Source organism: Excalfactoria chinensis, chromosome Z (assembly GCF_039878825.1).
Source record: "Excalfactoria chinensis isolate bCotChi1 chromosome Z, bCotChi1.hap2, whole genome shotgun sequence".
Lineage (NCBI taxonomy): Eukaryota > Metazoa > Chordata > Aves > Galliformes > Phasianidae > Excalfactoria > Excalfactoria chinensis.
The window spans coordinates 58325030-58338296 of NC_092857.1; the positions used below are offsets into that span (position 1 = coordinate 58325030).

A 13267-nucleotide genomic window follows, 5' to 3' on the forward strand; every position below is an offset into this window, starting at 1 on the left:
AATATTTGCATCCCTTTGCTCTTCTCCACCAGTGCCTTCATATCACCAGAAGACACTGACAGATCATATAAGCCCCATTTCCTTGGGGAAAATAAAGTACAAACCAGCAAAAGCCACTGGAATTAAAGTGATAATTACATAGTATGAACAACTGTAACTTTTTAAAGAACACTGAAGTCTTAGTCTCACTCTAAAATACAATTTTGGGAATTTAATCTCTTACGGTTGTCGAACATGAGTGAGAAGCCAGACAACTAAATAACTTGGTGGATGTAGGCTTTTACTTCTATTTTCATGCCTAGTTTACTATCCTAAATGAGAATGAGATAGTTACAAATCCTCATGGATCTGGACCCAATGCATTACAAACAGACATGCACTTAATTTTTTTCCCCCTCCCCAAGTTTGTAGAGATTGCAACATTGCAGTCATATTTGTCAAAAAGCACTAAAGGTATTCATCTTAATTCTGGACAGATTCTTCACTTGACTGACTATGGCAGAGTTTTAAATAAATTTGTATTAACTACCATAAACCACCTCAACACTAGAAAAGGCTTATTTTCTTTCAACGAGAATTTGAGATTTCATTGTAAAGATAGAAGAAGGAGGTAAAGAGCCCTCCTTTCATGAGGAAAGAGGTACATTTTCCAAAAGAATTTCATATGGAAGATATGATTGGCAGGATAGTTATTAAGATGAAGCTGAAGAATACCTTGGATGGGAGTTTCTTAAGGAAAAGGGATGTATTCTAATTATGATACATAAGGAAAAGGCACATGAGAACATTGGGAGAATTTCTAGATGACCGATTTAACTAAAATATTTACTTTAGGTAAATTTGAAGAAGAGATCTGTTTTTTTTTTCTTTCTTTCTTTCTTTTTTTTTTTTTTTAATGTTATGATGAATTCCTATAAGAGCAGTTTTTGTGTAGGTTTAATACTCTAAGAAAAAAAAAAAAAGGCTATTTGTGGTTAACTTTGTATTTTCACGCATTCTGTAATTACTCTTCTCTGTGCTGCCGTTAGGAGAAGCACACCTTTTCTGGATTTCCACAAGACTAAGACAGCAGCAAGAAGCTTCTAAAGGACTCAAAAATTCAGCCTGAAAAGCTTGCATCAATTAAAGCATAACCAGTGGTCAAGTAAACCAGATCATTAACTGCACAGCTTCACAGTCCAGTACAAAGACTCAACAGAACCTTATAAAAAACAAAAATAAATGAACTGGAATTAGTTACTTATAGACTGTAACCACACATCCTTTTGTTACTGGTGAAAGAAAAAAAATAAATAAAATGGCAGGATAAGCTGTAGTGGTGTACTTACTCTGCCAAACTACACATGGTAAGGGGCAGAAGTATGTGAAGGATGGAGCTCAGAGGAACAGTGAATGTTTAAAAGAAAAGCCCTTTCTTTGTGGCATCTGCTTATTTTTTTCCTTGTAGCAAGCCACTATTTTAAACAAGTTGGATGGAGAATAAACCAGTGCCGTGTCCATACAAGAAACATCTGGCCATGTAAGTGGGCACAGTAGACTGTGGGGTACTGCAAGTCTCCTTAGGATTCTGAATTGCTTTAGGTCTGTTAGAACCTGGGGATTAACCGCGCCTGCCTGGCCTTGGTTAAATTATGATGCTGAATACTGCAGTTTCAGTATGAAGGTGACAGTTCCAGGCAGCTGTTGCTTTCCTTATTTTTCAGTGCAGCTAAATACAATGCACTTATATACCACTTTGTTGAATGATTTCATAAACCTGGGGCCTCTTGGCTGTGCTCTGCATAATTATCTGTATGATTTTACAAAAAGGAATGGAGAAATCATGTTATGTACCTCAGAAGGCTGATGAGGCTTAATGCATTCTCATTTGTGAAACAGATTGAGGTGGAAAGGCGCTAGGATAGCTGAACTTGGATTGCCAGCTGCTAGAAGTCACTTTTCTGCAACTAATAATTCTATGTCTAAATAACTAATTTGATTTTTTCGGAGCTGTGGAAGTCATGGCTGTGGGTCCTCATCACTCTGAAATTCTTTCCCTTGATATGTACAAGAAGATGTAAAAGTAAAAAAATATTAAGAACCTTATTAGAAAGAAGGCCTCTGTGTGATGGATAACCAGTGCAAAGTAACCTTAAAACACACAGCTGTCAGGCTGCTGCGGATCTGGTGCCCTGACTCGACTCCTGCACCTGGGCTTCCTCAGGTGGTGAATGGAGCATGGGAGGCAGAAGCTTTGCACATCATGAAAAATCTTACATGGCTCCATTTTAAATGGAATATTATCAGAAAAGATTTACCCTTTAACTCACTAATAAATGAAAAGATGTCCATGTCTTTTTCTTAATAACTATTATATTTCAATCCTTTTTACTGCTAAGATTAGAATGAATATACCTCATTTGCCACTGGTGACTACCAACACTATGGAGACTATTAGATATTGAACGCCTGTCACACATGCACGCAGCAAAATCCACTGAAGATTACCTCAGAGATAAAAGGAGTTAAAATCACTTAAGTATTGCCAAGGTATTTCAGGTTGCTTATATTGTATTTATTCCCCTTCATGAAGGCTAGAGGAGGAACATGTTACTGAAAACTAGATGTAAGTGTGGCATTCATAAAAATAATATAGAATGCAAGTAGCCACATAGTCTTGGCCCAGTTAATGATCAGGCTACTTAAAAAGATGTTCTCACCACATGAATATGTTCCTTTTCAGTGAGAAATTATCATCAAGTCTTTGCAAACAGAGTGAAAATTTGCTTCATGTGGTAGAAATGAGTTTTTATAAACACTACCTTAAGAGCAGACGCCTTTTTCTAGCGATAAAAGGCCTTTTTAATTTTTGCTGTATTTTTTAAACACTGCCTATTAGCTAAGTATAGAAAATTCATCGCTATTTAAACCAAATAGCAATCACTCAAAAAATGATCATAAATGGTTAATACGGAGCTTTTCATTTTAATATCAAAAGTTTAATCAAATAGTTTAATAGCACAGTCTACACAAATAATATGACAATGATTAATAAATTCATGTTCCTCATCTATATGAAGCCACTTAATATCCCAGGGCCACAACCTCTTCCACAGCCGCAAGTTGCCTGAAGCAACAGATGGAGGCAGGGAGGAAGCTGCGCTCCCTGGAGCTCTGGCAGGGTGAGCAGAGTCCTGGGTTGCTCCGACCTGCACAGCCGGGATGGCTTGCAGGGACCTGGGCATGCTGGCAAGTGAGCACATTCCCCCATTCCTCCCTTGCCCCACATATCGCACTGCCCACAACAGTTTGCTGGTTAAGGGCAATGGAAGAGCCCTGCCCTTTTGTCCACATATAAATATTCTGTGCTTTGGGCTTCTTGTCTTCCGAGACTTTTCTTTGTTACCTTTGTGTTCATTTTTGGCTGTCTGTCTCTTGCTTCTGTTCAGTAACTCATTCCTATTTTGTCTTGGCTCTTACAAAATGCTAACTGAAACACTCTTCCATACAATGCAGCTCCTAATCTCACTTAAAAAGAAAAAAAAAAAAAGGTTTTGTTTGGAAAAAACTGACTTGCACCTTTAAAATTCTCCCTGTAATAGTTTAGGAGCTGTGAAACAAAACAAATGGTTGTGGGTAAATTCTCTCGCAATTCATATTTCGGGTTGTCATTTCCCCCAGTACTGCTAGCTCTAAGAGTTGAAAGGTATGTAACATTTTAATGGCTAGAGCCATTAGGAATACACTGATAAGCAGTGTGCATACAGTGAATACAGTGTTATGTTATGTTGCTTTCAAAAAACAGGTTGAATTTACTAATGTAATATCACAGTCATTAATTGTTAAATACCAAGCTGAAGTGATGCAGCAACCCAAGCCTTATCAACTATGCCAGATTCTAACACCTAGACATTGCAAGGTCTGCAGTTATGATGGACTACCTGAGTTGATAACACATGGAATTATCTAAACAACATTTGCATATTTGGGTAATTATTTCCTAAGGTTAATTAGCTCCTGCAAAGCAGCTTGGCCTTTGAGACTGCTTACTGTGACAGGTTCACATATTTCCTGTTTCAATGCCAAAATTTAAAGGTTTTTTTCTTCTTCTTCTTCTTTTTTTTTTTTTTTTTTAAACTCTTTTAAATAACTTGTTGCTGGAAAGTTGCACATGGGGCAGGAGCTTAAGACCCTGAAATACTATTTGCTGTATTAAGGTCAGGCCACTCAGATCCCTTCCTCCAATTTGGATTCATCCCAGCTCCAAAAAATTGAATCACAAAAATCAAATTTGTTCTAAGCTCAGGCAACAGCTCTCTGAAAAGTCATTGTTTTTTTTTTCTTAAACCAAGGATTTGGTATCACATTTTTTTTCAATAAGTGGAAAGGAAAATGCATACACAAGGGGAAATATGCCATACAACTCAATAGCTTTTGAACAATTTACTTGAAGGTGGCTTCTATAATTACCAATTATCATAGCAAAACAAATCCTTCTAACTAGATGAGCTACTGTAAACAAGTATGGTACATGTGTTAAATATGGGAGAACAGAACTGCACACTAGCTTTCAAGCAGAGATAGGAGGAAAGCTCAGATTTCCTGTTTCCAGATCTTGTGCAATTGATCCTTCCCTACAAGCAGGATCTTTACAGCTCTTTATACACAGCTCTTCTTGCTGCTTTGGTGAGACTTGGGGCAGAGAAACTTTTGCATGCACTGCAACTCTTCTGAAAATCATTGAAATAAAAATAATATATAATGTGAACATAACCATATAAAAATATAGCCCAGAAAAGTAGCAGTTTGTCACTGAAACCATACAGTATGAAATGTGTTTTCAGTGGTGACTGGCTAACACTGATATTTTCTGTACAATGAAAGACCAATTTTCTGTACAAGAAGACTCTGTTCTCTTAAAAGAAAATCATATGTTTGTAGCTCTGAAATGAACAGCTAAGAAATATAGCATGTTCCCTGCTGGTACACAGTTCTTCATTATCATAACCAGAGTCACACCAGCATCATATTTTGCAATGTTCTTAGGCAGTGGATCTCAGAAAAGTTAAATGGATGTCACTGCAAACATTCTTTGACTAGAAAGTAAAACTTACAAAACCGTATATATATAGCTTGCTCTGAAAGTAATGCTTGTTTTATTTCCATGGAACTACAACAGATACAAAGAGCACAAAATCACTGCTTGATAGAGCAAGTACTCAGCTACAGAACACTATTTTTCAACACTGTCATCACCATTAGCTATGCATTTTCACCAGTGATGAACAAGAGCCTGTATGCCATGCTTGTAACAATCTGTTGCTGTTGCCACGGCTGAAACACACCACCCACCACCTCACTCTGCTCTCACCCACTGTTTGGTCTTGAGAAACTTTCAGAAGGCACTGATGAATGTCAGTGGGTTCCATTTTTTTTTCTGCATGGAGGAATTCAGTGACACACCTTTGCTCTATCCACATGTCCATGTCAGATGCCATTCTGTCAGACTGCCCCTCTGCTGCCATCTGTCGCACAGCAGCAACGTGAAATGGGATATTGGTGGGAAGGTTCAAAATCTACTGCCCTACCAAAAACATCTGCCTCTGACATCAAGGGCCAACATAATAAAATGGGATGCAATGCTTTTGGAGCAGCCCTTGAATATATATGCATGTGGTAAATATGTATACACAGACATATGTATGTGTATGTATGCACCGTGCAAAGATGGCAAACATTGAAGCCAAATGAATAGGAAAGATCTTAATCCACATTACTGCCCAAATAATTTGTAACTCTAGTCTAATCGGGTACCCAGTTAAGTCAGGAGGAACTCTACCATCTGCTTTAATACCAGCAGGGTTAAAAACAATGCTTATGTCCTTTAAAGAACTCAGGATCCCAGAACTATACATGTTAGGATCGAATAAGAATATCTGCTTCTTCCTGTCTTCACATTCTCCCCCTCAGTCCTGATGTTCTACTGCACCATCTCCTGTTTTGCCGTAGCCCTGCTCTAAACAATTGGCTGAGGGAATAGGATTGTTTAGCTGGAGGAGGCTCAGTGGAGATCTTTATAGCTCTCTGCATATCCCTGAAAGGAGTCTGTGGTGAGGTGGGGGGTTGGACTTTTCTCCTGTGTGACCAACAATAGGACTAAGGGGAATGTCCTCAAATTGCACCAGGGGAGGTTTAGGTTAGGTAGCAGGAAAAATTCCGGCTCTGGAAATGTTATCAGGCACTGGAATGGGCTGCCCAGGGAGGTGGTGGAGTCACTGATCCTGGAGGTGTTCAATAAATGTTTAAATGTTGTACTAAAGGACATGGTTTAGGGGGGAAATATTGGTAGTAGGTGGACAGTTGGACTGTATGATCTTGGAGGTCTCTCCAACCTTGGTGATTCTATGATCCTGTGAAAGTCTCAGTGCTGGATGAGAGACCTGAAGGGCAAGAAATGTGGAACCAAATACCAAGCCAGCACAATTCGTTCCTCCAAAAAAGCAGCTATGGTATTTTGACCAGAGGAGAAGAGAAATGTAAGGAAAAAACAGAAACCAAAAACAAGATAAAAATGGAAGATCTCCTTGTTTTCTTGCAATTGTCTAACTCAGGCCATTAAAAAAACAAATTGACACTTGAAGGAATCCCAGTGTGCCCTACCTGCTAAAAATTCTTTTCTACCTTTTTAATCACAGAGTCGAGAGAACTCTTGTACAGGTATTTCAGAGACATTTCCTTTGAGATGCCCGATTTGTGGATAAAACTGGACATTGTATTAATTACTTATGGAATGGCTAACATTAATCTGTACACCACTGAAATACACATACACGAATATGGGTTGGCTCTTGCAGTACTCATAAATAGTTGGACTGTCAAGAAGGACAGCAAGTCCTTCCAAGTTCCACCTGCACTGGGGCTAGTTCAGTCATATGAAGCAAAATGAAAGCAGGCTGCAGCAGACAGCAGATGAAGTTGACAGTACCAGGGTAGTCTCACTGGCAAAGCAGACATGACTGGGGGAGAAGGAACTAGGAGCAGAGGCCATGGTGGAGGCGAGTTTGTAACAAATCTTTAGTACAGTATGCATCTACAGGTTAGCATGTGCTGATAGCAAAACTTGGAAGAAACAATAATAAAAAATGGAATCCTGGGGCAAGGAAGTTATTTAGAAGTTATTTCAGTTGCTGAATCCTGAGCAGAAGGGAGAGAAAGAAATGGCCAGAGAGGTTTTATTTTCTTACTTTCCACACTAAAATAATACAATCCAGCACAACTTATCAATTATGTAGGTAGCAGACTGTTCATGGCTACCAAAATCTGGTGAAGCTTTAAGGAAACACGTTAAATTTGCAAAGGTTCCACAAACATGATGCAAATGCTTCATTGGTGAAAGGAGTTATTTTATTCAACAACTGCATTCATATGCATTCAGAAACAGTCACATTGTGTTTTTCCTTATGACCTTAGCAGGGATTAAACCAAGAGCCTTTGGATACAAAAACACAAGCCTCCTCTGCTTATCTCATAGGAATAACTGGAGAAATAAAAAGACTATATTATCTTTTTAAGGACAACTTCTAAGAAGGGAGCAAGATATATAGTCTGGCAGGAGGTAGAGGCTGCTTTTGAGAAAGTAGATACCAGGTATCACACTATTCAGTCAGGTCAGATATGGAGCTGTAGACATAAATAGCACAGCCAAGGTTATTATTTGGTACATACCTTCTCAAAGCAATACAGCAAAGTGACTTAGGGTTGAAATTTTCTTATTACAGATCTCAGTCTTATTCCCAGATCTTCTTGAGGTGATTCTGTGTAATTTCTCACGCCTATTCTATTTGTGAAGAGGGCCAGTGATGGAAGTGTTCCCAATATTGCTTATGAAGCCTTAATAATAAAGCTATTATGTGCATACAGTCAACAGAAAGGAAGACTAGAAATCTTATGGACTGCAGTTGAATCCACTTTGTATTAAGTTATAGAGTAGTCCCACCCCCAAAACTCAAGACAATCTATCAGCAAAGCAGACAGTCTTGACAGACCCAGTAAATGAGTACATATCACGCTAAGCATCTAATGTCTGGCATATCTAATAGCCAAATAAAAGATGTAACGCAAAAATGCATTTGGCAGAGTAAGAACATATTTAAATTGTTGCCATGAACACAAAAGGGGTTCAGAAGCCAAACTAGGCAGAAACACTGATACACACACTTTGCTACAACGCAAACCTTAAGTTGTGTTCTCACTTCAAAATGACAAGTTTTATCTATTTCAGACTGACAAGACCTAGCCAGGTATTTCCAACTCAGAAAGGCATCTGGGAAAGGCATCAGGTAAATGGCCAGTCCATTGGTTTTGAGAGGAAGGGAAAGCAAAATTATTTTAACAACGAGCTATACATTTATAGACACAACCTACAAAAAATCTTCTTTCAAAGTGAAATGATACATAGCAGCAGAGGTGAAAACAGATGACTCCTTGAGTTTCCAGAGGCTGCAGAATCCACTGGCAGAAACTGAATGAATTGCAGATTATACTTAATAATTGTCTTTTGCTTCCTATGAAAATGCCAAGATTTGCTGTGCTGTCAGTGTAACACCCGCTACAGCTGCAGAGAGCAGTAGTGTTTTACTTCAAGCAGGGAAGCTGGCATGCGTGTGTCCCAGCCTCATGTGTCTTGGAGTCCACATGTGACAGGCCGTGCTCCTGCAGAGCTTACATCTTCCCGTCAATCAGCAATGGGCAGGCTGAGCAGAAACTGGATTGTAGCTCCAGCCGTTGCCCACATCAGCAGTTCACTTATTTTTTGCATTTTGTGTTTTGGCTCCTCCCCTGGGCCCATGTTCTCCCCAGCTCCCACTGCAATTACAATCCGAGACGACTTCAGACTGTGTCCCACTTTTCCCACTTCAGACATAATCTGGGCTTCCCCTGGTGATGGTGGCCAGGAAGTAAAATTCAGCTCTATGCTATGTATATGTGAGAATGGAAGGAGTGTAGATCCTAACCTCCCCCCAGGCAGTAGGAGGGAACTACTTTTCCCCTGTACATCCATCTTTATTGCAGGCAAGAAAAAGAGCAAAGCAGCCAGCTCCAAGCTAGAAGAGAGTTTTGCACAGCTACATGCTTAGCTAATACAACTTCTGACAAAAAATGGAGAGCCATTTCTAAATCTAAACAAAACAAAACCAAAACTCCACTCTCCTCCCCTTTGCAGAGATCTCGTACTGCCTGTGAGGAACAAACTGACCTTGGGCATCACATCCCTCTTTCCACCCTCTCAGCTGCAACAGAGGCCTCGATCCCTCAATTTATAACATTTCAATAAATAAACAACGGTGTGAAATCATAGGCTGAAATCAGCAGAGCCCACAGTCGTTATTCACTCCAGTGCTGTGGTCTCAGCCACAGTAGAGCACCACTGACCCTGCAACACCTTGACCTTCACAGGAGGCCAGCAGAGTGCTGCCATGTCAGGGCCTTGCAGGTATACCCAGAATGTATACGAGCTTTTAGAAGACTGCTGCAGGTGAAATGTCATTGATTTGCATGTAAACAGAACACCAAACACAGCAAGTCTGGCTGAAAATCTGTGTAGAAATAAGCAGAGAGAAGCCTGCTACAAAGAGATTCAGTGGGTTCTCTGTAGGTAGGCTGGGGAGTGCCTCTGGCAGCCCCTCCTCAGAGAAATGGCCACACTCTGTGGCAACACGGGAGTACATGACAGGCCACACAGAAGCAGGCCAGCGCTCAGATCTGTATCAGCAACCAAGCGTGAAGCTTGGAGGCTGCTCACAATGCACTGTGCAGCCCATGCAGTGCCATGCATGGCATGAGCCCCTCCGAGTAGGACTGGGGATTGGCCCGCACCCCACAGCAGGAAGTCTGTGCCTGCTAATGGAGCTGCAAATGCTGCTTGCCTGGAGAAATCTGCAGTGACTCCATACCACACAGACTTAGTCTCTTTGTATTTTCTGCTGTAAAACTGTTGTGTTCCATTTGTTTTTCAGCAGCCTCCCCATCTCCTCAGCCTTTTGTTACAAAATTCAAGGGAAGGGAAACTCTTCCTCTAACCCACTCCCCCCTCAACTTTATAACGTGAAGGGGATTACTGTTTATAAAGTAATAACCAGATCTCAGGCTAAATTAATTAAGTCTCAAACGTTATTACAGCAACATCTCCCTGGTTAAAGTATCTGCTTGTCAACCGCCGTAAGACAACTTTGTCAGCCTGTTGTTCCAATTTGGATTTCCCTGTTATTACTTCTGCTGGAGTCTGGCATGTACTGTCATCACCACCCAACTGTCTTCTGGTAAAGTGCAGGAGAGAGAAAAGAAGAAAAATCAGACAAAATCAGGTTCTCAGTGGCTCTGGATTGCCATCTCCAGGATAAGTACAGAGAGCTGGTTTTATAAAAGCACCCTTGGGACCATCATTGAGAGCTGAACAAAGCCATAAATAACTGTTCTCTCTATCGAGCAGGAGAGTAAAGAGTTAAAAGCCTTCCTTCCGAACTGATCTTGTCCCTAAATATTTGCAGCATCTCTATACTGTTTCTGAATTGACAGACATGGTAGGAATCATCAAAGCCAATTATTTTATCATTAAGGCAAGAATTCAGACACAAACATGAAACCTTTCGTTTTTAGTCTATGGACAAGAACATTGCTGACTCATGGAGAGGAAAGAGGTGCAAGAGAAGAGAATAGGAGGAAGGAGGGAAATGAATCAAAGGAAGTTTGACTTTAGAGAAAATAACTAATTTCCCTGAAACAGAATTTCACATTTTTATTTTTGTTATTTTTTCCCCTCCACATAACTTGCAGGGTTTTAAGCAATGGAAACGACTATTTCAAAGAAGCAGCATCTTCTGTGCTGGCAAATAGCCTGAACAATGCATAGGGAAGCTGTCAGACCGGAGGTGTAACAGACCAGCCCTGTCTGCACCTTTGTCTGGAAGCTGCTGACAAATACCTGCACAGCTCATACAAAAGCTCCTGTGCCATGGCTCTCTGAGCATGTGGATGTATATATTCTGTTTAATTTAAAGAACTACCACAGCAGTTAGGTGAATGAGACTGCAACTGGTGAAAATACCAAAAGACCGGGGCAGTGCATTTCAGTACAATACTGCTTGTGCTTGTACATAGTTCTACATTTTACATGCACTGTTTTGCCTTTCTATATCTATCATCTATCTAGCTATCACACTCATTTCCCCCCCCACACATCTCTTTAATTTCAGGAATTGAGATTCTGCCCACAACATATTTTTGTCTTGCTTAACAAAATGATAGCCAAGGATGGTCTTTTATGTGATTGAATTATGTGAACAAAAGAACATTGCTAAAACAGACCATCAGGTTATATATTCGCAGCTGTCTTCTCTACCAGTCATGTTTCTAGCAATTAATAGATTAATTGTGGTGAAAAGCAAATTAAAAATGAATACAATACTTCTACAAAAAGGAACTGCCTGAGTGAGACACACTGAAAAAGATTTCCTAGTTTAAATGAATACCTGAATTTTTCTTAACATTAAAACTACTTATTTTGAAGTATTAAAGAACTTCCATTCAAAAACTCTGCATGGAAGTCAGAATACAGAAGTGTTCCTTTTCTATTTCCTAAAGCACTTAAAGAGTATTTTACTTTCCTGTTCTTTCAATCTGTTTATATGTTGTAATGAGAAACAGACATTTTTTAACCATGCCATTGCAAGAAAAACAGAGTTTTGGCCAAGAAAAATGCAGATTTTGCTCACCACCGGAAACAGTGAATCTAACAAACTTCAACACATTTAAGTAAAACAACAACTTAGTGTTTTCATTAACAGTTTTGGTTTGAGAACAAAGCTAGGCTGTAAAATCTCTGCAGCAGAGTTTGTATCTGTTACATGAGTTAAACTAAATAGAACAGCTTCGTTCTGTGCTTTTCTTTTTGATATTCTTGTCTCTATTTATTACAAACACTCAGAAGTGGTTATCTAAGTGAAGGGAAGATTTAACAGCCTCAAAGCTATTCGATTTCTTCTAATAAAAGGAAGAAAGTGCTCAGTGCTTTAAGTAAAGTGATACGCTATTTACTTATTGCACTGTTGTAAAGACTTGCTGAAGATCCTTAATATGCAGTGTTAGCCTACTATAATTAACTATATTTGAAGTAACTGTCACTAGTGTATAAAATAATTATCCACATGAATGACAAACACAACCCCACATTCAGATTCATGTTTTCTATTGGTTTTTTGTTTCAGTAATCTTCTGACCCAGAACTGTGAAAAGTTGGATGTTGAGTTATTCAAGCCTTAATTCTGCTCTTCGGTTTTACTGCTTAGGCCCACTATTGACAATGATTATTTCCTAGTATAACTTATTGACAAATAAAAGTGCCAGCACTTTTATTTGTCAATAAGTTATACTAGGAAATGATCTTTCATCCTGATGTACCACTGGACTTGCTTTTTTTACCTCTGACTTGGACTTGCACCATCCTCATACCAACAGTTATATTAAACTATACTCTTCTTCTCTCAGATCAGTGAAGGTTTTGGTACTGCAGCAGCAGCAGCACGTTGTGGACAACTATGATTATTAGACATTAGATCACTACCAATTTTTCTTCTAACGTAGTGTCATCTTTCAACAACTCAAAACATCCAACTACATAACAGACAGCTTGGCTGTATTTTAAATTAGCACAAATGCTAAAGCCAGGAAATGTAATTCTCAGGATATCAGAACAAAAGGTTCAGAGAAAAAAGAATTCTCATATACTATAAGATTATCAGGACTAGACTGTCACACTGTGACCTTGCTGGCGTCTAGCTAATCTGACAATATTTGGCAGAGCATTGTTTCAAATCAATAACTAATTAACAAAGTACAAAAGAAGTTGTACTGTTTTTGAGGCTCCTTGTTAAAAATGGCTTTTGGTTGCACATGGGCAGAAAGGTCGCTTTTATGACATCTTCACGAGTCTTTCAACATCTTGCCACTGTCAGATTAAATTACTTTTAGCAATTAATTGTCATAAGTTAAAACAGAAGCACATTTGTTACAGCAGGTTGTCATAATGACATGGTGAGCAGTTGTTTTGATATGAATTTCTTTCACTGACCCTCTATCATATCTTAATTTTTTTGGTTGACCTAACTGGAAAATTGGGAGCAATCTTCTAACTCAGGCAGCACAGGCCAGACATTGGGGGTCTTATTGAGACTACATACTGAACAAAAATGTTGTTGAAATTTCAGAAATAAATGAAGATACTGAGAACAAT

The 13267-nt window shown here is 39.2% G+C and overlaps 1 protein-coding gene across 10 annotated transcripts in view; it reads right to left on the bottom strand.

Moving 5' to 3' along the window:
* ARB2A (ARB2 cotranscriptional regulator A) overlaps positions 1-13267 on the bottom strand; it is a 260171-nt gene that overhangs the window by 100535 nt on the left and 146369 nt on the right. The window lies entirely within an intron of this gene.